The 24,530-nt window shown below is 45.2% G+C and overlaps 1 long non-coding RNA gene across 1 annotated transcript in view; it reads left to right on the top strand.

The window, feature by feature from the left end:
* The window catches only part of LOC102149067 (uncharacterized), a 314,317-nt gene extending 293,955 nt beyond the window's left edge, over window positions 1–20,362 (top strand). Inside the window, exon 10 of the long non-coding RNA XR_011439480.1 lies at window positions 17,054–20,362. This is a non-coding gene — a long non-coding RNA (uncharacterized lncRNA). The remainder of the gene's footprint in view (window positions 1–17,053) is intronic.
* Window positions 20,363–24,530: the final 4,168 nt, after the last annotated feature.

Below are 24,530 nucleotides of genomic sequence, written 5' to 3'. Positions count from 1 at the left end.
TTTTGGAAAAGCTTGCTGGCCCAGGGATCCCTCAACCTCCCTCTCCATATGTTCCTCATCTCAGAGGGTGACCCAAGTAGAGGGGTGGGGGGTCCCTCTGTTGCCTTGGTGATCATCTCTCCCCTGACACCTCTGGCAGTTGGAGGAGGAGCTCAGCTGGGCCCCAGATGTGGCTCTGGGGGGCCCGGTTGGATCAAGAGGTTGCCAAGAGGTGAGCTAAATCAGGGGCTCTAATCTCTGACACTTGCTGTGTAAAGGTCTGGTCAATGTGCCGACTTCAGTGCTCCGATCCCCTGCCTTGCAAAAAGTCGCTGGAGTACAAATTTCCCTGCCTCCCTCAATTTACACCAGGGATTAGCCTCAATTTACACCAGCTCTAGAGCAGTGTGTCAACACCCTCTGGCTTTTTATTCCAGAAGGGAACAAAGGAAAATGGGGTTTCCCTCCTCCTCTCCCCAAACCCCCTGCTCACCCCCTTCCCAAGCAGAGCGTGGTTCTGACTCCCAGGCTCGGCTCAGCATTCCCCACATGACATCATCCAGTCAGGGTTTCAGATAATATGTGATTCTCCGGGTCTTGAAAGAAAGTCGATCTGATTAGCATTGATCACCTAAATACAAAAAAGGGTCGTGTTCTCAGGGAAGAATTTTCTTTATCTTCTCCCTCTCTCATCTCTTTATTGTCAGCTCTTCTCAAAGCTGTAAAAGCATCAGTTGGCCCAATACCAGAACATGCTTGAGGGTTTTTGTCGTTGTAAAAATTAGGGGGGAAAGACCCTGAAAATTCTCAACCGCAACTTCTCAGTGAGGACGTGAAAGAAGACTAGGCTCAGCTCATACCTTGACCATGAGACTAGCTTTCAAAAGCTTCTGCATATTGCTTTGAACTTTTGCAGTCATCTATCTGGAAATTTTGGGCAAGCAAATCTCCAAATTAAAATGATAAAAAAAAAAAAAAAAAACCTCCAAAGTACTAAAAGAAGGATCAAATCTCATAGTTTTACAGCCAGGCTTAACTGGAGGGGTGAGCAATAACCTGTGGTTCTGAATGATGTGGGCAGTCACCTGTGTTGTTTTATATTCAGTCTGTGTGTCTGTCTGCCTCAGTTCTCGGGGTCTGTCGAGTTACCGCCACATTTCAGTACTAAAAGGGTCAGTAAGAGACCTGTGCAAGCCCAGCAGATTCTGCTTCACAAACACAGGAAGAGTCTGAGATGGAGTTAACATAGCAGTTTTCCAGACTGAAAAGACTTTTTCTGCTTTCTCAGGAGACCTCCCCACACCTGTGCCTGTCATTGCTGCCCCTATGTATGCCTGCTCCACGGGACCCACAAAGTCTGCCTCTCACATATTCTTGGAGAGTCTTATGCCTCAGCATTCAGCCATGAATCTTCAGTGGCCCCCATCCAAGATCCCCACCCTCAAGTCTCCTCCCCACCCAGTCTCTGGGTCTAAAATTAGCCTACTTCCCAGAGTGCATCAGCCTGGTCTCCCTGGCTCTTCCCTCGTTCATTGGATGGGGTTCCTGGCTAGCAATGCAAGGATAGGGCAGAAGAAGCCATCACACCGAACAGACTTCCGTGCGTCTCCAGATCTCCAAGGAGGCCAGGGCAGAGCAGAAGTATCCATGACCGGGAGCTGCTGTTACCATGATATCAACATATCCTGACTTAGCTCGAGGGTCCCGGCCCTGTGCCCCCTTTCCAGCCCTTCAACAACTCGCGAGATTCCTCCTCCTCTGCAGAGCCCTCACAGAAGAACCAAAGGGAAAATGAGAGTGCGAAACTCTCGTTATTTAAATGTGCTCACCCTCAAAATCCATGGCATATGTCACTGTGGATTATCTACTCCACTGGCAAGATAGAACACGCGCTATAGGCACTGGCTAAGCAGGAAATAGACAGAAAATAGAAAAGTTCATCCCCAATGACTTTTGCAGAATTTTGCAATCAAAATACCTAAGTGGGAAAAACCTATTTGCTCTTCAGTAAAACTTGTAAGTCTTGTCTTTATAAATTTGGGCTTGTTTATTTTGAATGTCATATTCATTTTTTTTCCATTTTTTTCCACTAGGTCTCCTAGTGTCTTGCTCTGACCCCACATCATGGAAACAGCACAGGATCAGGAGTCATTTCAGAGGAGGGACTAGCACTAGGTGTCCTAGCTGCTTGTACAACCTTGGTTAAATTGTATAACTTCTGTGGAACTTAGTTTCTTTAGACGTCAAATAAAAATTGATCTCAATATTTAAAATCCCTTTTAGTTCTAAAAGTCCATGATGCTATAACTTTACAGTAATTTATATTCTTATACATGAACGAGCTGAGGTTTAAAAGTTATAGTCAACTGATTACTGCCATTGGAAGCCATTAGTGCTCATAGAACAGAAATGGAGTTTTGGCATGTGCCTTTGAATGGCTGCTCCTTTGGGACATGCCACATGACTTTGTGGCTTGAAGTGGGATGGAGAATGCACCCTCCATGAAACAAAGGACTCTTTAGGGTCTGGATGCTCAATGCAAACTATAAACCCAGAAAAGACTGCCATATTCCAATGAAAGAAGCTGATGAAAAACAGATGCTGAGCCCAGAGTTGCACAATTCCTGAGGATTGCCCGGCTCCTGCTCAGCTCCCCGCTCTACTCTGTCAGTAATTGAGCAAATGGAAAGGACCTTTCCTGGTCTCAATTCCAGACCCACTCTATCCACTCCCGGGGGAGTCCTGATCAGAGCCTGCCTGGGCAATGACCTCTTGGGGAATGTAGTAAATCCTATACAGTAGGTAATCTTTAAGGAGCCTTCAGGCTTTGGTGCCTTGTGACTCAAAACCTGGGGTCTTAGGGGTAGGAGGTTAATTTCCAGGGAATTAGCCACAGCCCTATCTGCAACCCCAACGTCTCTCAGTCATCAGCTCTGCCTGGGGGGGATGGGCAGTCCAAAATCGATGCAAGCAACAGTGACGGGACAGCAGCTTCACAGCACTGACATTTTACGTGTCGCTAGGGGTGAGGAATGCCCAGTTTCTGCAGAGATAATCTGAGAAGGCTTCTTAGAGGAGGTGGGAGCCTGGGAGTGTTTTAAAGAGGCGGGGAGAAAGGAGGCCTGGTAGACTTGAGATTAAAGAGAAAGCTCTCCACAGGCAAAACCAAGCTGATTAGCTGCCTAAATGCTAGAGGTTGTGAACTCTATGTACCGGCACAGTGGGTGGTCTGCGTCATTGTGCAGATTACTCATGGACCCCCAGAATGTTGTGGGCTGCGCGGCCCAGGTCGGGCTGCAATTGCTGCTCCCTTCAGCCTGAGGCGGGAGGCAGCTAAAGGCATCAGCCTGACAAGAAGACAAGGCGAAGGTGAGGAGGAGAAAGTGGTCTTGGACTTGGAGGATGGGGGCGGGGCGGGCCAGGCAGGCAGGCTGTCCAGGAGCCTTCACCGTCCACCTATTCCGCTTCTTCATCTTGTCCTACCCTCCCAAGGCCTCCATGCCAAGCGCCTTTCCTGCCAGATGTTTTGAATCTCCTTTCCTTTCCTAATTGAAGACAGCTTTTCTTTCTGCTTGAGAGGAAAGCAGAAGAATGTCCCCTACAGCCCCTTCCCTCCTCTCCTGTCTTTCCTCTGGGGTGGAGATGCTCTCCATTTCCAAGAAAAAGGTGGGGTCAGATGGCTCACCCAGCCCCTTCCCAGCAGAAAGCAGTTCTCAGAAGGAAGCCAGTGCCTTTTCCCGTTAGGAAGAATGTGGTCCTCACGGCATCTCCCCCCACCACTCTCCCCTACAGGCACTCACCTCAATAAGATAGCTACAAATTCCATTCCTGCAGAGATGCTGAGCTTTCCAACTGTCAGTGGGGGAACAATGCCTCTTTGCCCCAGATCAGTCTTTCCCTGGAGCATTGTGGCCAGTTAGAGAAATTATTGACTTTTCTCACCAAGTAGCACTGGGACCACTAAATTAGGCATAACCATAGTACAACACCTGTCATTCCCAAGGACGATGATGTATCATCAGAAATCCTTTCAAGACTCACCAATGGGCCTGCACAGTCATCTGCCAGCCTTTGTCAATCAAGGTGATAGTCTGTGATTCTGGGGATCATAAGTCAAAGGACCTATAGAGAAAACCGTGGTGTCACACCCTCTTATTTCATCAATAGCCTAGATTTTTTCAGACCACCCAAGCCTGAGATAAAAATAGGATCCTAGAGCAAAACAGCACGTCTCCGGGAAACTACACTGGTGCTCTGTAGAAATTTAAGCTCCCTCTCAAATTTCTTCCAAGGAGTCCTGGATTTCTGTCTTCCTTGGAGTCTCACCGGTGGCCTCAGAGTGGAGAGTGTCCATGATCTGCTCCGCAAGGAGGTCCTCTGGCCTACAGTGTGACATCCGACGCTTTTATCCTCTCTCACCCTGGCTCATTTTGGGGTAATGACTGCCATTGCTGCTGAAATTCTGCCACTGACATCTGCTGAAGGCATTCAGTTCCTGCTGGTGTCCAATGTCAAGGTCATTGATGTCCATGGTGGGTCATCCTCACCAGTTACTACTGAAGAGGCTGGCATCAATTCTGCAGATGCCTTGCATGCTAACATCTCAGCCCCTTTGTTTTTACTTTGCTCTTTTACTGGTCCCACAGAATCACAGTGATCGGCATGAAGGAAAAGGAGTTTTCCCTTTCCTCCAGAACCAGTGGACCCATGTCATGGAAGAAGCAAACACGTGGGTCCTGACGGTAACTTCGCTCCCTGGTTTCTTGTATAAATAAATACCTGGCCAACTCACCCCATCAATTCTCCACATACGCCATGTCTTCTGAGTCTTAGCATTCGGTTCCAAGTCAAGCTGAGTCAGATCCAGAATTACTAAGACTGCGGTTGTGAAGAGCTTGGGCTTGAATTCTGCCTCCACCACTCACTAGCTCTGAGCCTTAGTTTCCTCATCTGTAAAATGTGGATAATAATAACTCCTGTGTCACAAGGTTGTGTTAAAGGCAATGCATGCAACTTATTTAACCTAGTGCTTAGAATGTGGTCAATAAATGTTGACTATTACAACTATTATTACTTAATTTTTTCTTAAAGAAGAAGGAGCTGAGGTCAAGATGGGTGAGGTGACTTGTCCAAGATTACACAGCCAGCGAGAGGCAAAGACAAATCAACATACCTTTAGGCATCTGACTCAGGGTTCAGTCTTCTTGAATAATGACATCTTTCCATAGCTCCACAGATGAGCTCCCACCAGAACTGTATTTACCTGGTGGATTTTTCCTGTTTAATGTCACTGATGAGCCCTCACTGAGAGGACTCAGAGACAAACAGAGCCAACGGCAGGCAAGGAAGGAGGTGAGGAAGGACCAGACTGCAAATTCTGATGAAGCAGAGGGAATGGTCTATTAGTCATTCGGTTATGGCCAGTGTCTTCAGTTCCTTGTTTTATGGAGGAAGTTAGACAACAAGGCAACCCCAGGAAGAACATGAGGCTTGGAGACTAGTAAGGCTCTGTTCAAACCCTGGCACACTGATTAACCGTTAGTTGGATTCTCTTGACAATGCGTTGACTAGCATACATGAGAGAGCTCGAAAGGGACCTTGATAATTGTTCTTTTATTTAAAAAGGTCAAACTTGAGAACTACAAAGGGAAAGGGACTTAGCCAAGGTGACACATCCAAGATCTGGGCAGAGCTGGAACTAGAACCCAGGTCTCAGGCCTGTTTTCACATGGTTTAAATATAGACTGTGTCCCTAAAGGCTCCAGAGGCAGGCTTTAAGAAGGGACACATTTCGCATATCTTGGTCTCATGCAGGGTTCTCTGATAGAACAATTCAGGCTTAGCAGGCTGCAGACACACACAGGCAGCCCATGGGAAGACAGGAAGCCCTCATTCTTCTATTTTTTTTTGCTGTCGGATCCCAAGTGCTAAGGCATTGGCAGAAAGAATGTTCTCCAACAGGCTAATTTGAACCTTTAATAAAATAGATGGCCACTTCCATGATGACATTTTAAGGGAGGCAGGTTAATGCTATGAACCAGCTAGCTATGACTGCAAAAAAATTATTCCAAAACTTACTGGCTTAAAACAGTAAACTTTAACTGGAATTTCTGTGCATCAGGAACTTGAGAGGAGTTTGGCTGGGTGGTTCTGGAGGTCCTTTGTGAAAGTGCAGTTAAGATGTCCTCTAGGGCTGCAGCCATCTGAAGGCTTGACTGGGCCTGGGGTAAATGCTTCCAAGATGGCGCACTCACATGACTGGGCTGGAGGCCTCAGTTCCTCATCACATGGAGGCGAAATGTCAGATATGGCAGTTGATGTCCTCCAGAGGGAATGATCAAGACAGACCAAGGAGGAAGCTGTAATGCCTTTTATGACCAAGACTCAGAAGCCACACACTGTCATTTCTTCCACATTCTCATTTTTAGGAGTGAGTTACTAAGTCCAATTCACACTTAATGGAAGGCAAATTAAGCTCCAACTTTTGAAGGAAGAAATATCAAGAATTTGTGGACATATGTTAAAATCATTGCATGCTCTATCGGTCTGAGCATTATCCATTTGTTTGAAATTCCACTTTGCTGAACCCAAGAGAGATAAGAAAATAACTCACTTTCATTTTGCAAAAAATTTAAATTTATGTCATTTGTGAATATATGAGATGGCACTGACCAGGAGCTGGAAGCTCAGGGTCTATTTTACACCCTTCCGCTGGCATGCTGTAAGCCTTGGACGTGTCACTTCTTCTGGGCCTTAATTTCTTCCTTTGTAAAATGAAGTGCATGGACTGGAAGATTTTTAATTTCCCTTTTGGCTCTGATAGTCTCTCCTCCAATATAATCTATTAGACTTTAAACTCCATTTATGACAATCTCTCTTGTATGTGCTATCTATCTATCTATCTATCTATGTACATATGGTTAACATGTTTTTATATGTCTCTATATTTCAAAAGCCTATTTAAATAAATCTTTTATGGCCGTTTAGTCTTTAGAGGGAAGGTGAGGTTGTTTATGTTACAAGAACATATTTTATTTGCCCACAGCAGCCAGAACACAGCATGCTATTTCTATAAATGGGGCATGATGGTGTTTTGTTATGAAATGCCTTTTGATGTAGGACAGCCACAGTCCAATGACTTCCAAATATATTTCAGCCTACTGTAAAAAATAAAATGATAGATCTTCTCAGGGCCATAGGGTCTCTGCACACATTTCCAAGAACATGAGGCTATTTACCAAGTCCAAACAGAGAAACATTGTTTTAATGGTTATAGATGTGTCCACTCAGCTTTGAACAAGCCCTCTCTCCTCCTCCTCCTAGCCCCTTGTGTCTGAAGCCCAGCATGAATCAGTCATCCTGAGTCACAAAAGAAGTGGCATACCTGAGCATCTTTTCAAGACTAGACACCAACCCTTCAAGTTGTTCCACACACCGCCCCTGACTATTCCTTGACTCCTCATCCCACATCTAAAATACCCATTAATCAGAGGGTCATTTTATTTTCCCCAAGGTCTATCCATCTCGAGAACAAAATTCTTAGGGGAAAAAAAGGTTTTAGAAGTTGTTAGAACAATTTAGGAATTGAAGAAACCATGAGTATTGTTCCAAGTGCTCTAGTTTCTGGGTCTTCCCTAGCAGTCCTTTTGGGCATCCACATCCCAGGGAACTGTCCACACAGGTCCAGAAGAGGCTTTTGCTCAAGGTATTCATTGCAATGGTGTTTACAATAGTGGGAGTTAGAGTCAATCAGGTGTCAATCTGCAGGGATTGAACACGTACATGTGGCAGAAGCACACTAGAGATACTGTGCAATGATTAAAAGTGTATTGGTTACCTGTCGCTGTGTAACAAATTATCCCAAATTCAGCATCTTAAAACAACAAATATTTATCATCATGCAATTGCTGTGGGTCAGGAGCCAGCACGGCCTTGATGGGTCCTTTGGCTCAGGGTCTTTCACAAGTGGGCAATCAAGTGTTGTCCAGAGCTATGTCAGTCATCCCAAGGCTCCACCAGACTGGAGGTGAAAGTTATGCTTCCAGACTTATTCACAAGGTTGTTGGCAAGATTCAGTTCCTTGTGCTATTGAACTGAGGGCCTCAATTCCTTGCTGGCAAAGTATGTTGGTGGTTCTAAGTCCGGACCATGCTGAAGATGAAGTGATTGCACACGGACATGGATATCAACAGGCTAGAGCCATCTTAGGAGCTGCCTATCATAAGAAGCAACACATTAAAGGACCACATAGCATTAAATACAATACTTAGAAAAAAGTAAGAGTTAGAATGAAATCTGCAGCCAAACACAATTTGTATAAATTAAAATACAGAGGAAACAATGCAACTCTTTATACTCAAGGGTATAAAACAATCATGTGGTAATGTTTGCCTGCTGAGCATGGAGAGTGGAGGAAAAATGAGGATAAATAATGACACAAATCCAGAGCGGAGCCTTGCTGACACAGAGGAAAATGGTGGACTAGGAACTCAGGACCAAGTTCAACTCCACACCTGAAATTCAAAAGAAAGGAAAAGTACAGTAATGAAACAAACATCCTAGGTCTCCCAATACTCAAGCCCTCACACAAGGCTCTCACCAAGGTCCATGTCTCTGGGAGCTCCTCCAGCCTAATGTCACACTGGATTAAAGCCACCTCAAGGGTCAGAGATCTCGACCAAGTAAAAGTGGCATCTGTGTTAGTGTGGCATACCTTGGAGTCTGTAAGACAGCTCTAAAACCTCAGCCTGGATAAGATGCACCCACAGGTGACCAACTGTTCCGGGACAAAAGGAGTCCCTGATTGTGGGATTCCAATACTAAAATCAGGACAGTCCGGGGAAAACTGGGACGAGTTGGTCACCCTATCACCCAGGGAGATTGTTAAAATGCAAACTGCAGCACCTTCACAGAAGATTCTGATTCAGTGCGTCCGAGGGAGACCAGGAATCTACCTTTGAAGCAGCCCCAGAAGTCTTTCTCCTATAGCTGGTCCACAGATCACCCTTTGGGAAACTACCGTGGAAGGATAGTTGTGAAATATTGCTGGTAGCCCCAAAGGCTGGAGCTCTTCTCAAGTTTATAATTGCAAATCTTATGCAGCCACCTGAGGATCGTTCACCATTACCTGTAGATCATCCTAGGGCTCTAGGTCACAGTTCACTGCTTCTAGAAATTGTGTTCCATGTAAGGCAGACCCCAAGATGTAGGGGGCAAAGTTCAGGAAGGGTTCAGGACAGGAATTTGGGGATGAACGTTTCCCTGACTGGCTGTTACAAGAAACCACACCCCATGACTGGATTAGCCATCTACAGAAAAGGCTCTCAAAAGTCACCCACCCCACGGTGCAATCTGAGGAATGTGCTAATAAGATTAACGCGAGGACCTATAGGTTTTCAGGAAGCAGGCTGCCTAAAATGTAATTCCTGTAAAGTATTTTCTAAATTTGGAAAATACAAAAGGTTACACAAGTAAATTGACAGGAGAAAATGTGATGAGGTAATGACGAACGCCTTAGCAGATCTGGCTGAAGGAGGGTGGGGAGTCCTGATGTCACAGGGAGGGAACCTCGTGTGGCTACAGGTGGACTGAGGTAAATCCATCCTTATGAGGAAGAGTGTGTCAAATCAGAAATGTTGGCCAAATACTCCTAGCGATCGATCAATTGTTCTTATTCTATTTTTATATCTACCAAGTAAACTTTTAATCTCCCTTTACTCTTTGTTCTCCAAATACAGACTGAATAACTTCCATGGGAGAGGTACATGGAGTTTTAGAGTGATTTGTACCCTAGTCTTAATTTTTCTATTGGATTTGAAGTCTACTGAGGGTAGACTCTAATTACCAGAAGACCAATGCAAACAAAATATATGGGTGGTTTCAGAAGTCATCGCTAATGATAAGAGCTGTCATGGTTTTAGATTCTTCCTGAAGCTGATCCTGAAATAAAAATTCAAGCGCAAGGAGTTTATTTTGGAGACAATCCCAGAGAACATACGTAGGAGAGTGGAGAATAAGTCAGGAAAGGCAAGGAAGCTGATAAAAGGCACCTATCAAGCCAGCTACCATAAGGGCAACTGGTGTTAGAATCTGCTTGAGAACTCCCAAGAAACAATATGGGTTCTATACTGTCTATATATAGAATGACTTCCAACTTATTCCAAACAAGTGGTATCCATCTACCAGCTCTACATTTGTCACTGGTTGAGGGCTGCTTCTTGGGAATTAAGTCTTGCACACTTCTGGTCTGTCCTAAATGGGAACTGAGCATGCTCTTGTGACCATGCAGAGAGTCACAGATGTTTTCCATAAACAGCCTTGAGACTGTAGAGTTGAATACCAAGGGGATATGGGTGGGCTGTCAACAGCATGTGCTGTAATAGCTCAAATTTGTTGCATGCTTGCAGGATTCCATGCACCAGATCAAACGTATATCATCTCATTTAATATCGGCTTAATATTCCCCATTTCCCAGATCAGGAAACAGATGTACAATGAAAAGCGGCTTGCTCGTGGTACCATAGATTTGAACCGTGCAGTTGGTTTTTAGAATCCAAGCTTTTGGCAACTGTGCTCTGCTAGATACTAGATTTTCCTTCTAGCTGAGGGAATAGAGAAAGATTTCAAGATGTGGGTGTAAAAACCAGGTGCTTCACGCAGTGAGGATTGGGTTTCAGTTTGGGATTTCAGCATTGGTATCGAAGTGTGGACATGTGGATGGAGTTCAAGAATTATCAAGGGTCCTGTTTGTCTGGAATGTAAATCACAGGGAGTTGAGGGTAAGCAATATTGGGAAGGATTTTGAATGCAAAGTAAGGAGTTTACACACAGTGGAGAGGCAATCAGGAACTACTGAGGCTTTCCGAGCATGATAGGAGGTGGGCTTGAGTAGCAGTAAAATCCTGGCTTCTAGACCAGGTCATGGACACTGAATGTTTAAGGACTCTAATCTCAGGTATCAGATCGTTTGTGGAGTGTAATAGAGAGAAGGATCAAATTGGCTAACTTCAACTTGGGCACGACCGGACTTTTCAGTTCCACTCTAGCATCTGGTCCTAAGCTTTCCTACTTTAGAGACTATTTAGTCTTTTCACCCTGGGTTGAGTAGACTCCAAGTGAACTGATGTGAGTCATTTCATTGGAGGAAAAAAATCAGTGAATGATGGTTTGATGAGCCAATTCACCAGGACATTCATAATTACTGATGAACTTGAAATACTTATGTTGATTGGCTAGTTGATGTGTTGTCTTCCTAGAAAGCGACTCTTCTCCCTCTCCTTTTGATAGCTGTTCTTTCTATTCTGGAACCCTAAATGTGAACCTAGCCTAAGATTCCATATTCATCTTGTCTCTTGACGTCTTAATCCAAACTCTCGACTATGCCTTTTGCTGATGACTTTCAAATTCATATCTCCAGAGCTCACATTTTCCCTTGAATGTAATTTCCAACTGTAGGTTAGGTATCCCCACCAGGATATTCCACTAGGACCTCAAACTCAACACGACCCAAAACCAAGCTTGTCACATTCTTCCACAAACAAGTTTGTTTTTCTGACTTCCCAATTTATATTCATGATCCCATGATTCTTTGACTTGGCACGACTCAACCCTCAGAATTGTCTTTGACTCCTTGTCAAGTGTCTACTCCAATGGATATATGTCAACACCTTGTTGATTCTATTGCTATAATGTTGATTAAAATTGGTGGGCCCCTTTCTCTTCACACTAGTATAGTAGAGTATAGTTCAGATTTTCAATGCCTATTGCTCAGCCTTCTAACTGGAATATGTCTTCATTTCTTATCCTGTCTTCCCCCCAAATAAACAGGGCCTCATCCTCGTAATATTTTGCTATATATTTTATCCAATGCTTTCTCATGATAATAATAGCTAAAAGAGATACTAGGTGCTGTTGGGGAGGAAGACATTTCCTCTACCCTCTCTGGGTTCGTCTGGCTGGAGAACGAATTAAATTCACATGAGACAGAACAGCAAGAGAAAATTAAACAAAGCTTTATAACATGTATACATGGGAGAGGTCAGGCAAGCTGAGCAACTTGCCAAAATGGCTGAAGCCCACACCTTAAATATCATATCCAGCTAAAGACAAAGGAAGATATTGGGGGTGGGGAGAATCAGTTACAGGAGGGTACCAGAAACAGGAATAAGACTATTATGCAGATTTAAGTCCTTGCCATTGGCATTGATTAAGAGTTTCTAAAGTCATCCCCCTCTTCTTTCTGGTACAGAAAGGGAGGCACCTTTACAGATAGAGATTTCCCTTACAAATGTAAATGTTTCCCAACAAAGGGCAAGCAAACTCCGCTCCTCAGAGCTGCTTTTATTAAAAGTAACCAGCCCCCCAATAAAATCCTCATGCCAAAGAGACGTATCTTGGGGTGGCCAATTCGAGGCCCCCACAGTGCCCAGCCTTGTCCTAAGTGCTTTACATATATTACCTCCTTTGACCTTCACAAAAACCCTTTGATATATGTATAATTATTAGTCACATTTTACAGATGAGAAAACCGAGGTACACAGTGATTAAGTGACTTTCTTAAGATAAGCTAGTGGGTGACAGGACCTGGTCTTGAATCCAGGCCTCTGTCTCTCCTATGAACAAAGGGCTCCATTGAACCTCTTGGCTTCTTTTTTAGACTCTGAACTCCTCAGAGTGTGGGTTGTTCTGCATAACCACGTGACTCCTGCACAGTGCCTTGCTAAGAGTAGCTACTGTTTGATATATTTTTTTTGAATGAATGAAGATTCTGCTTGATGATAGAATTCTGGGAAACATAAAGCTGGAAGTCATTTGGTCCTGCTGTTCCTGTAGACAGGAGACTGTGCCTAATCTAGTCTGATGACATACTAACCAGACCAGAGCATTTAAGTAGTCCCAAGCTAGGGTAGGAATGACCCGAGAGAAGTCAGGCTGCAGCCTACATGAAATCAGACGTTGGGCTCAAAAGCATGTGCTAAGCTCTGCCCCTCCTTTCAGTCCTAGTTTTGGACTTTCTTTGTTGCATATCTGAAAATTCATACTGTTCTTAGCCTAACAAAAGAAGAGTCCGCATTAGAGAGACTTAAAAACCCAGAGTGTGTAGCAGGAGAGTGTTTGCAAACAGAGGTGGGGCAGAGGCTCTCTAGAAGTCCTGATAAAATTACTTTTTGGCTGAAGGAGATGCAAACCTCTTCCTGAGGCTGAGCAGTGCTATTTTGTGCCTCTGCTACAGGCATCTTCTCTCTGAAAATCCATCGACCCAAGAAAGCAGGTGGTGGTGGGAGGAGGGGGAGTCCCTGAGATAATGCTTGAGATGGAGACAGAAACAGGACTGCTTTGCATTCAACCTGGGGAGACGGGGGGAAGGCTGACTGCTCTGTTTGGAGAGGCCCATCTTCAGTTGGCCCCATTCTGAGCACTCAAGTTTTCTGTCAATAAGCTCTTTACAGGGGAGATAAATGGATTGGGAGCTGAGGATGGGAGGAGGGCATCTGGGAAAGAATAAACACATTATCTGAGTCCCTCCACCACGCCTCTTCACTGACATGCTCAAGGACTCAGGCCATGTGTTTAGCAGAGGCTGGGTCGGAAGGAGGCATACTCTCTCCACTCCTGCAGGTGAAGCAAGCTTCAGAGGTCTGGTCCAATAATACTAGACAATGTTTGCAGGCCAGTTATTGACAGCTTGCTTCAGCCACACGGGTGCCAGGTACTGTGCTATGGGATTATCAAAGGACAGTTGACCAGAATCTTGACAGCAAGACTAGAAACAATTGGCCTCTTGCAAAGAGAGAACATGAACATTAATTCTAGAGGGATGGGTGGCAGTATTCTGCAAATGTGGAAGGTGAAATCAAACATCTGAGCAAATTCAAGGAAATTTTACCATGTTTTTTTTCTATAATGGCATCCCTTCCCTGCACATTTTTAAATCCAAGAAGAGTCCTTCCCAAGAAATTATTTGGGAGAAGATCCATGCACACTCAGTTCCCACGATACTCAATCATTCACTGTTGGCTTTATTTTATTAAATATGGCCTCTTCACAGAGTACAGGCCAAGGAATTAGGCATTAGTGTTCAGTTTTGAAGAATAAGGTACTGAAAAATGCTATATTTAGTTAGATTTCCCAACAGTGCAACTCAGACATTCCCAAACCCCCTAGAAGAGCCTTGAGCTTTTAGTGACATCATTGATTGATTATAAAATCTTCAAATAAATCAATGTGTAGCTCTTCTTTGTATTTTATCAGGTAGAAGCAGCTTCCCAGTTCTAGTACATTCCTTCTCCTGACACCTTTGCTGATATGGTGCATGCACACTCCATTTTGTTGCCCTTCATCCTATGTCACCCTTCTTCTATATACTTTATGATCTAGCAGCTACCTATAGCTCTGATTTTGATATGTTACCCTCCTCTGCCAAACAACCATCCTCTAGCACCCCAGGGTCGAGAAATTCTTCCTTTCCCGTGATATAGAGTTCCTCTGCTGTAGAATCAACAGTCTGTTCTCATTGCATTTTCATTGATGTTGTGCGGTGTCTTCTGTCACACCTATTTTTCCTTCTTATACTTCCTACGCTCTCATAGTTCCTTATTTTTGATCATACGGCTTTTTCTGCTTGGACTTTATCTCATGCAGCTCCACTATAACATGCCCCAAACTGAGCCTACTTCTCTTAATTCCCTCAACTCTTCCTTCACTCTGCCCCATCTCTCCCAGCTTCTGATTTCTCAGCCCAGTGAATAACATTATTATGAAATCTGTTGCTGAAATAAAAGCAAAAAAATCTTAGATGCACCTCTTTTCATCATCTTTCTAGATTCCTCATCATTACAATCACTCACACTTACTTTCTAACTTTCTCTCCTCTCCTTAGGTCTTGTTCCCATCATCTCTCACCTAGACTATGGCTGTAGCTTCACAACATGCTTCTATCTATTTTCTGCGTTGCCTCTGTAGGGGAGGAAGACATTTCCTCTTCCCAAATGGGGGTTTGTCTGGCCGGAGAACGAATTAAATTCTCATGAGACAGAATAGCAAGAGAAAATTAAACAAAGCTTTACGAGGAACCATGGCCCGGGGCCTTTCTTCCCGAAGAAAGAAAGGGCACCAAAGAAGTGGGGTGCACAGAATGGTTATATACCCCCAAACAGTGTGTTTCACATGTGATTGAAATGTCCCTCCCATAATAGTCACAAGATTGCCCTGTTGGCACAGTGCTTGATGGACACAGCAGGTAATGGTCTGCTATCTCGGTGGGTGTAGCAGGAGGCAAGTCGATTGTCTGGAGCTGGGCGGTCACAGGTGAGAGCAGCAATCACTTCCTAGCCTTACAAATGTAAATGTGTCCTAAGGAAGGGCAAGTTCCATTCCTCAGAGCCTCCTTCCCTGTCCCAGTTTATCAAAAGCAATCAGCCTCAAGTAATCCTGATGCCAAAGAGACATATCTTGGGGTGGCCAACCTCAGGTCCCCACACCTCCAAAGTAGATACTGTGAAACAGGAACTTTCCCTCTGTTCTCACAACTAGCCCACTCACCATCAATACCTCAACATCACTCCCTTTTCCCTGACTCACCCCAAATCCATGTAAGTAGAAGACAGTGGGGTGAGTCAAGGGAAGAGTCATTTTGATGATTTGTGGGCTGGGTGGAGATTGTAATATATTCCTCTTACCTAACCCAAGTGAGGGAGCCACCAAGAGAATCTCTTTTAGAGGATCTGGATACCCCAAGAAAAGAAGGCTGGAATCTCAGTCCCGTGTTAGAGGTTTGCCTGGGTAGCATACTTGATGAACTTGATGAATTCCCAGCCCTTACCTCAGCAGGAAAAAGGAGAACTGGCTGGAAAAAGGGAGAGTCTGCACTCCCTCCTTTCATGTTGGTATGGGGGCCTGAGATGTCTTTGGGTCGAAAGGACACAGTAGAATGGACCTGGGTTTATGCTGTTTGGCTGTCTTTCCTGCTCTCCACTCAAGGAGGGTGGCCAATGTAACCCAACCCAACATCAATAGGTAGTGACACCATGGGGACAGGGGAAAGTGCTGTTGGAAAAAATAGCTGGAAACTAATCTCTCCAAGTCAGGCAACTGATATGAATCTTCTTCTTCCAAAAGGGTTAAGAGGAAGCATTTGTGTGCCTGTCAATAGAAGGCGTCTACTATCAGCCACATTAGCCAGAAAGGCAGAAATAGCCAGTGGAAAGAAGACTACAACAAAGTCTACTTAAGCAAGATACTCTTATCTCTTATGTCTTCCATTTTCAACACCTCACATGGGCTAGAGCCTTGTAGAAGAGGGGGATGGGCTGGCCTTGGGCAGACTACTCTTTTACCTCTACTCCTATGAGGAGGAGGAGAAAAGAAGTGAAAGAGTAGACATCCCCCCCTCTGGTACCCTCTAACCACAAAAAGTAGAAGAGGAAAACCTTAAATAGAGTATGAGCTTATAACGTTAAATTGGATTCTTCTAATAACTGAAAATGACCAAAAACTGACAAATGAGAAGTTGTGTCTAAGAGGTCAGTACAAGGCCAGAAAGGCATGGCTGAAGGTAGTGACTGGGGACAACTCCGAAAAATTACTTCATATTTGCAGCCACTGAGTAGAGAATGTTCCATAAATGAGTTGTCATAATGACGTGGAAGTGCCATCACATCACCATCCTGATGAAGAGTTCCCAATGACTCCTTATTCCCTACCCTACAGGATAAAAATGTGCTCTTGGCATGACTCACAAGGTGATTTGTGATCAAGCACGTTTTGCCTCCTTGGTATCACTTACCTCTTAATTCCAGGGTTGACATTTTCAATGATCCCAATGTGTCAGGCCCACCTACCCGCCTCTGTCTTTGCAAATACAATTTTCTCTACCAGGAGAGTCCCTTTCCCACCTCATTTATAAGGGGAATTCCATTAAGTCACGGTTTAAGCATGATCTCTTCTGTAAAGACTTTCCTGATGCTTGCAGGCAGAATTACTCATTTCTTCTACCACATTCTCTTTGTTCATACAAGTCAATGATCTTATTGAGTTACTTCTCAGGGTGGTAATTTTGTCTCTGTCTCCTCACCAGACTCTAAGTTCCTTGAAGGCATCAACTGTGTTCTTCTGTATAACCCCATGCCTGGATGGAAGTAGGTGGTTTGAAGGACAAATCCAGAGCCTGGACCAAGAACATAACCAGATGCCCCATGAAATGTGCTTCAAAGAGACGGCCTTAACTCTACCCTGATGTGGCCTTTGGGCTGAAGAGACACAATCTCATTTTATCTACTTGAGTTCTTTCTATTTGATATAACTTCCTCTCAAAGTCTAGCTGATCCTAAATCCCTACCCTCAGCTAATTCTAAAAGGCCTGCACCCACCCTGACTCAGTGTACATTCTCCCTATCTCATCATGGCAAAGTCTCAGTTACCCATAAGAAGCCACTTTTTTCAAGTCTCTGACCAGGGATGGTATTTGGTGTTGTTAGGGTAAAATATCAAAAACCATTCATTACATGCTATCTTTAGTTGTCTCTCCCTGGGTAGAAATCCAGTTGCACTCAGATTATGAGCTTCTAGAAGGCAGACCTTATCTTGCTGTGTATTTCAAATGGCAGAGACATGTTTAATTCTATAAATGGCTTCTTGAAGTCTGACCTGGGCTAAACCCCGTGCCAAAGTAGCAGAGTGCTTCACAGAGGCTGGTCCTTCTCTGTCTTGGAAAGTTGCTTTCTTTGACCTTGAAGGAAGCTCCAGAAATGGCCTATGGGGGCATCGAGAACAGACAGGGGTGCCAAATCAGCTGACCAGGCCATCAGGGGAATCCACCCTGCGGTCACTGAGATGACAAAAGTCCCATCCAAATTACCCTCACAATGTTTTTAGGTTCTAGCCCTAGAGACTCCCTTCATCCGCCATGCTTGGTTCTGGCTGCAGAGTAACTGCTACAAGAATGTGAAATAGTATAAAGAAAGGAGCGGTAGAATCAGAAATGAATGAATTTGAGTTCATTTTACCCTAAACCGAAGTCGTTACTCACTTATTTTTCCCATTAAATTTTGACTAGGTTGACCAGCTGTTTATAGTCCTAATGCAAACAGAGGAGGGTGTTGGGATCAAGGCATGATGTTCCAGACCATTTCCTTGCCTGTCCTCACTCCCTGATTGGCTGCTGCCCCACTACAGATGTGCCCAACACACACACACACACACATACACTCCTGATGGGCTCTCTCTCACTTGTCAACTAAACCCTCTCATTTTCCCTGAAATCATTCCTCTACCACCACCATCTCTCAAAAGTCTTGCTAAATTGCAACATAATTTTTATTTTTTTTCTCATAAATGAGGTATTTCAGGCCTCTGAAGTCTTTCCTTTCAATAATTTAATATATGTTTCTGGAATTCTAAATAGAAGGAAGTCTGTCTTTACGTTTCTTTAGACAAGTGTATGCCTGGTCTGTACAGAGAGAGGCTGTGGTGTGTGTGTGTCACACGCATGGATGCATCCATGTAGGCACTTTTTAAACATGCAATAACTATCCAGTAGAAATAGATTTTCTACCTCTGCTCCTTCACTCCCTGCTGGTCTCACTCCTGGGACAAAAACTCGGCCTCCCTCCCCTCCTGCTCGCATCTACCCCTCCCTCCTTTCCCTCCAGCTTCTCACCCTTTCTCTCCCCCTTCATCCCCCGCCCCCGTTCATTCTTTAAACCTAGTTTTATCTGGATCCTCTCAAGGAGCTGCACTGTGATAGTCTGGGCGCAGAGACCCAGGCCCCCGCTCAGCTCTGGCATGTCTTTTAGTTAAGGAGGACATAAATCTTGCCCTGAGTTCTCTCTCAGGGATTGTTTCAATTGGGCAGATTGAGAATTCATCTATTTCTTTAAAGCTCAACCCAAGAAGAGCTGTTAACACAATGCAGAGTTGAAGGCATTAAGCCTGCCCCTGCTGGTGCTTCGTTGCCCCTGCCCCCCTGGGAGTGCTTTCCCGTAGACGGGGGAAGGGGGGAAGAGCAGAGTCTAAAGAAGCTGATTTATCTGGAAAAGCACTCCTCTCCATCTTTGCCATTTTAATAAAGCTGAGCTTGGGAGAGATTTGGAGGCCTTCAAGAGCAGGCCCGTTAAAACAATTGAGGAGTGTGTAAAACGCAGCTCGGGGCCTGCAGGCCCGTCTTCAAACTGATGGCACCTCGTAAATCCAGACTCTGTTCCCGGCCCCAATCTGTGAGGCGCAGCCTGGACCCATCAGGGAGCTGCTTTTTCTGGAGATTGATTATTTGTTCAGACAGAGGTCGGGTGGAGGGTCTTTAAAAGACTGCCTCGCTGTTTTCCCCACCCCCTCTCTTTCAGGTGGAAAAATGGACTTCCATGTGCAGCCAACCTGCAGAAAGGAACCCAGTGCACACACAGGCTGGTCAGCCAAGTCAAAAGGGACATGGGCGTCATTTGACCCACTCCGCCCCGTTAACAGAGGAAGGAGCAGAGCCAGGGAGGTGAAGGCTGTCCCTTTGGTTCTTCTGACCTGGCTGTCCTAAGGTCGTAGGTTTCCAGACTGTCCTGAGGGTGGTCTGAGGTCAGATGGAAATGCAGTGAAGTGAGAGAGGCACAGGGTTAGGGGAACCAGCTGACAGAAGGACATGTCCGCAGCCAAGGGCCCAGGGCGCTGCAGGAGGCCTCAGAGCTTTCTTTGGGACATGCTGGGGTTTGCACACCAACCACCTGGATATCTCCCCAGGGAACCACTTAAGCACACTCTGAGGAAGAACAGCACTCGTTTCACAGAAAGCAGAAAAGAGGAGAAAAGCCTGAGCTATAGCAGTTATCAAATGTACGAGGCTTTCCAGAAGGGGGACAGCAAAGGCTGTGTACTCTGAGGGCAGGATAATGGGACGTGGATTTTTTTTTTTTTTCCTGAGAAAAAGAACAGGAATTGATTAAACTGGAGTTGGCCAGAAAGTTACTTAAATTTTGTTGATAAATTTTAGGAGGGTGGCAAGCAGTGGTTTGTTGATAAATGTTTAACAAGTCTCTCTGGGGAGGAGAAAAACCCTGGTTTGCAGTGTTTACTGATTTCTGTGGTGTACATACTCCCACCAATGCTGATTTCGAGTACCCATGTGAGGCCACCGAATGTGGAGATGGGGAGTGATGCACAAATGGCTCTCTGAGCTGGCAGACGGGCTCCAGCCCACCGCTGGTTGTAAGGAACACACTAGAAGGGTTACTAAGTTCTGTTCTCATTCTTGTGCTGTGAGAGGCTTCGCGGTGCAGCTGAAAAGGTTGGAACCCAGCGCTGGTGTGAATTCTGCCCTGCCATCCTCTCCTGGCTGTGGACTTCTAGTGTGCACTCTTTCCTCTATACGTATTATATTTCAATAAAAAGTTGAAATATTAAACAGTGTAAAATAAAGAAGTCTTTCCATCCCTTGCACGCTAAACACATCATTTCTCATCGTCGTTTCTCTAATAGCTCTCATCTTCGATAAGGCACAGGATTGGGCTGCATCCTCAGCGGGTGAAAGGGGCATTGCAGACTGCAATTAGCTCCGCGTCCCCTTTTTGAGGAATTGGAAAGAGAAAGCCCAGCTTCCCTCCAGGTAAGGGGCCTGATTGACATAGCTGAGGGGAATCATGGAGAGTTCTGGAATGCAGCTCCCTTCATAGCCCTTGGCTCCTCTGCATGCCCAAAATAAACACAGACTGTTGATGATGGTTTCGGATGAGTCCCCCTGCAAGTGCTGGCACAGCAAGCTGCTGCTGCAGAGGGCCTTGCCCCCCGGGGAGGGAGCTCAGAGCTCAGCTGCCATACGGGGATGGAGCTGGAGGGGCACAGGGGAGATAGGGGTCCCTGAAAGCCAATCCCAGCGATCTGTGGTCTGGCAGTTGGCCTGGGACGCCTGCCTGGAGCCTTCTGGGGAAAAGCCAGGAAGAGAGGACAGGGTGCGGGAGAGAGGCAGTGGGAGGAGGGGCCTGATTTCACAAGGCAGGGTAGGCCACATGTGCCTGTCAGGGCCAGAATTGTTGGCTCTTTCCTGGAGTGACTTTCTACAGAGGGGGGAAAGTGAACTGGCGTGCCCTGGGCAGGACGTCCACCATCTCCTTTCAACCTCACAACCACCCCAGGAGGTAGATTTTCATCGCCTTTTCTCCCATGGGGAAACTGAGGCCTGGAGGGTAAAAGGACTGGCCCAGTGCCCCACAAATGTTAATGCTAAAGGACAGATCTGATCCCCCCTTCCACCCCTTTTGGCACCTCCGCATCAAACCGTTTGCCTCTACCAGCTAGTTTAGTGCAACATCTGTCTGATTTTCTTTTGTTTCTCTCTTTTGTAAACGAGCCCCTTGGTTGTTTGAGTGACTAACTAGGCTGATGGTGGTGGCCTCAGGAGACAACGGGGAAGGGGTCCGTAGCCTATAGCTTCTCTGTGGGGGCAGGTGCAATGTGCTCCTGGAGTTAGCATCCGAGAATCTGAGCTGTCTGGGCACAGACAGCGTACGAGCGTAACCCACCCGCCGGACAGCTGTTAACAACACGATGGTTTCTTGGACCTCTGGCTTTGGGGACGAGTGCCGAACCAGCCGTATGTCCTCCCCGAGCGTCAGCCTTGCTCAGCTGCTCCGTGGTGAACCTCAGCGCGTCTCTCGTGAATCCAAGCGTGTCTATCGCTCTGTCCATCAGTCCTTGTGGCTGCGTGCTGCCCTTCGAGCCCACGCTGTGCAAACACGAAACTCAGCACGGCTCCCCCGTGGCTCTCCTTGAGAATAAACAGGCAAGTCTCTAGATGCTAAAATCCTGTCCTAAAGTGACACAGCCACGGTGGCCACCGGCTGCCTCTCTCCCGCACCCATGGCACCTTCTGTGTCCTTCTTGTCTCCCACCACCATTTTGTATTTCTCCATTAAAAAGTCAAACACTAAAATCCTAATTCCTTTTTGAAGAGCTTTTGTTGAACTGTTATAATTTTGATGTTCTCTTACCCCTGCTGATGCGGTGGTGTTTTTGCTGGCTGGGAGGGACAGCAAGAGCTTTTTCTCTAGTTGGAGTGCGTCTATTTTATTGTTTTGTGCATAGCAATACGTGTCCGTGGAGTTCCATCGAGGATAGCGATAATACCTCCCAGCAATAATGATAATAGCACCTAATGTTGATTGAACACTTACTAGGTACTGGGCAGTATACCAAGTTCTATATAAAGATTACCTTTTTAATCCTCATGACAACTCCGTGAAGTAGAATGTGTTATTATTTCCATTTTCATATGAGGAAAATGAGGCTCATGTGAGTAAAGTAAGCTAAAGCTTATCTAAGTTTTCAAAATCAGAAAATAATAAATGTGTTGCCAGAATCTGTCCTTAACAACTGTTCTGTGTTGCTATGAATGCCCAAATATGTATATGTCTGCATGAATAATATTAAGCTGAACCATATGAAATGGCCATTTTGCAGGTCTGCAACAGTCCCATATTGGCGATTTCATATGGTTCAACCTAAATCACCAAATGCAGAATCTCCTGAATGTGGTCACTGGACTTGATTGTCTGAGTACTTTGGTGCCTTCCATGGAACAGATCCTGAATCAGTCAATGTTTTCCGGGCATAAGAATGAGGGATTGAGTGAATATGTGAGTAGAGAGATGATATTTGAATTGTCAGAGGCAAAGGCAGGCTTCAGGTTCAGGGGCAATTAGTCTGGGGTTAGGGCAGGGTGTGTGTGTGTGTGTGCATGTGTGTGAGTGTGCGTGCACCAGGACTGGAGCCGTTGATGGATGGGGGTTCAAGCCCCTTAAAAAAGCTTTATTCTGTCTTCACCTTCCCTGTGCATCTGTCTGACCACTCACGTTTCCATCCCACATTTCTCACTGCAGCCACTAAGGTCTTTATATCAGAGTGTCAACATATCACCTCCAAAAGAAATTACTAAACAGATGTTCTTTTAGGAAAATGTTAGAGTCTAAATGAACTCCCATAACTCCCTTCTAACGCCAACAATCTGGATTGAGACAGTGTTGGTTTCAGTTCAGTGGGAATTGACTTGAAAGAGAATCACTCTGCGGCCTGAGCCCCTGGAAGCAATCTGTCTGCTCACCGCACCTTTGCTTTCCCTCTTTTCTCATCGCCTGGTAGGATCAAAGTCAGTTCTCCTTGTAACCTCCACAGTCTACGTAGGACCTTGTAGCAATGGGATGTGGGAAGGTGCTGGAGAAGAGTCTGAGGGACAGCCATGTACCTTGGGGTTCGAACTAGCCTCTCAGAGAGGAAGGCGTGTGGGAAAGGCCAGGGGCAGCGCAGTCTCTCCAGAGCAATGTCCAGGGTATCTGAGGAACAAGGACGCCAAACCCTAAGACTCAAGAAAGAAGCAGCCAAAGCTGACAGCTTCATTTCTCTTCCCTGGGAAGCCTTTGTACACAGCTCAGGAGAGAAGATAAATAAAAGTCATCACAAAGGAGTGGAAGGAGGGACAGACACTCAGAGGAGGGCCACAAGGAGGAGAAACACAAGAGATGAAGATGGACCCTCTGTTCGTCTCTACAAAGCATGGCCCCCACTGTGTTTTAATTTTCTATTGCACATCTCTATCAGTAAAAGTGTTTTAGTACATTCTCAAATAAACTTATGTTCATTTACTGCAAATTATACACACTTGTTGCCATACTGACATATTATGTATATTTGAGACAGATGCAAAACTATAAACTAAAAAATGGATAAGATAAAAATAAGTGAAGTTATGTTTTCTTTCCATACCCTTGAGGAATCATCTTGTGCATCCCCTGGGGTGAACTCATGTCATTTTGGAGCCTTTGGGTTACAACAGCAGTGCCGACAGAAATACAATGCAAATTGCATATGGATCATATAATTTTCTAGTAGCCTTATTTAAAAAATGTGAAAGAAAATTTATGAAGGTAGTTCTAACAATACATTATATTTAGCTGGATGTATTCAAAATATTAGCATTTCAATAAATAATCAGTATAAAAATTATTAGTGAGTTATTTTGTAACTGAGTCTTGAGAATCTAGTGTGTATTTTGCACTTACAACACATGTCCATTTGGAAAAACCACGTTTCAAGTCATCAAAAGCTACATGTGGGAGCCAGCATGGTGGCACAGTGGTTAAGTTTGCATGTTCCACTTCAGAGGCCCAGGGTTCGCAGTTCAGATCCTGGGTGTGGACCTATGCACTGCTTGGGAAGCCATGCTGTGATAGGGGTCCCACACGTAAAATAGAGGAAGATGGGCACGGATGTTAGCTCAGGGCCAGTCTTCCTCAGCAAAAAGAGGAGGATCGGCAGCAGATGTTAGCTCAGGGCTAATGTTCCTCAAAAACAAACAAACAAAAGCTACGTGTGGCCAGTAGTCAGCGTGAGGTTAGAGGGGTGTGACCTCGGAAGGAATGGGAGTCCAGGGATGCTGGACGTGTATCTGCAGTCAGGGCTGAGAACGACAGAAAAAGCACGCTAACAGCCACTGTAGCTGAGAGGGCTGTAGTCTTCCAGCTCCTTTAACTAGCCAGCCTTCAAGTAAGCATATCGAGTTCCGAGTAATGTGATCCCATTAA

Source organism: Equus caballus, chromosome 6 (genome assembly GCF_041296265.1).
Source record: "Equus caballus isolate H_3958 breed thoroughbred chromosome 6, TB-T2T, whole genome shotgun sequence".
NCBI lineage: Eukaryota > Metazoa > Chordata > Mammalia > Perissodactyla > Equidae > Equus > Equus caballus.
This window is presented reverse-complemented; position numbering and strand designations above follow the sequence as displayed.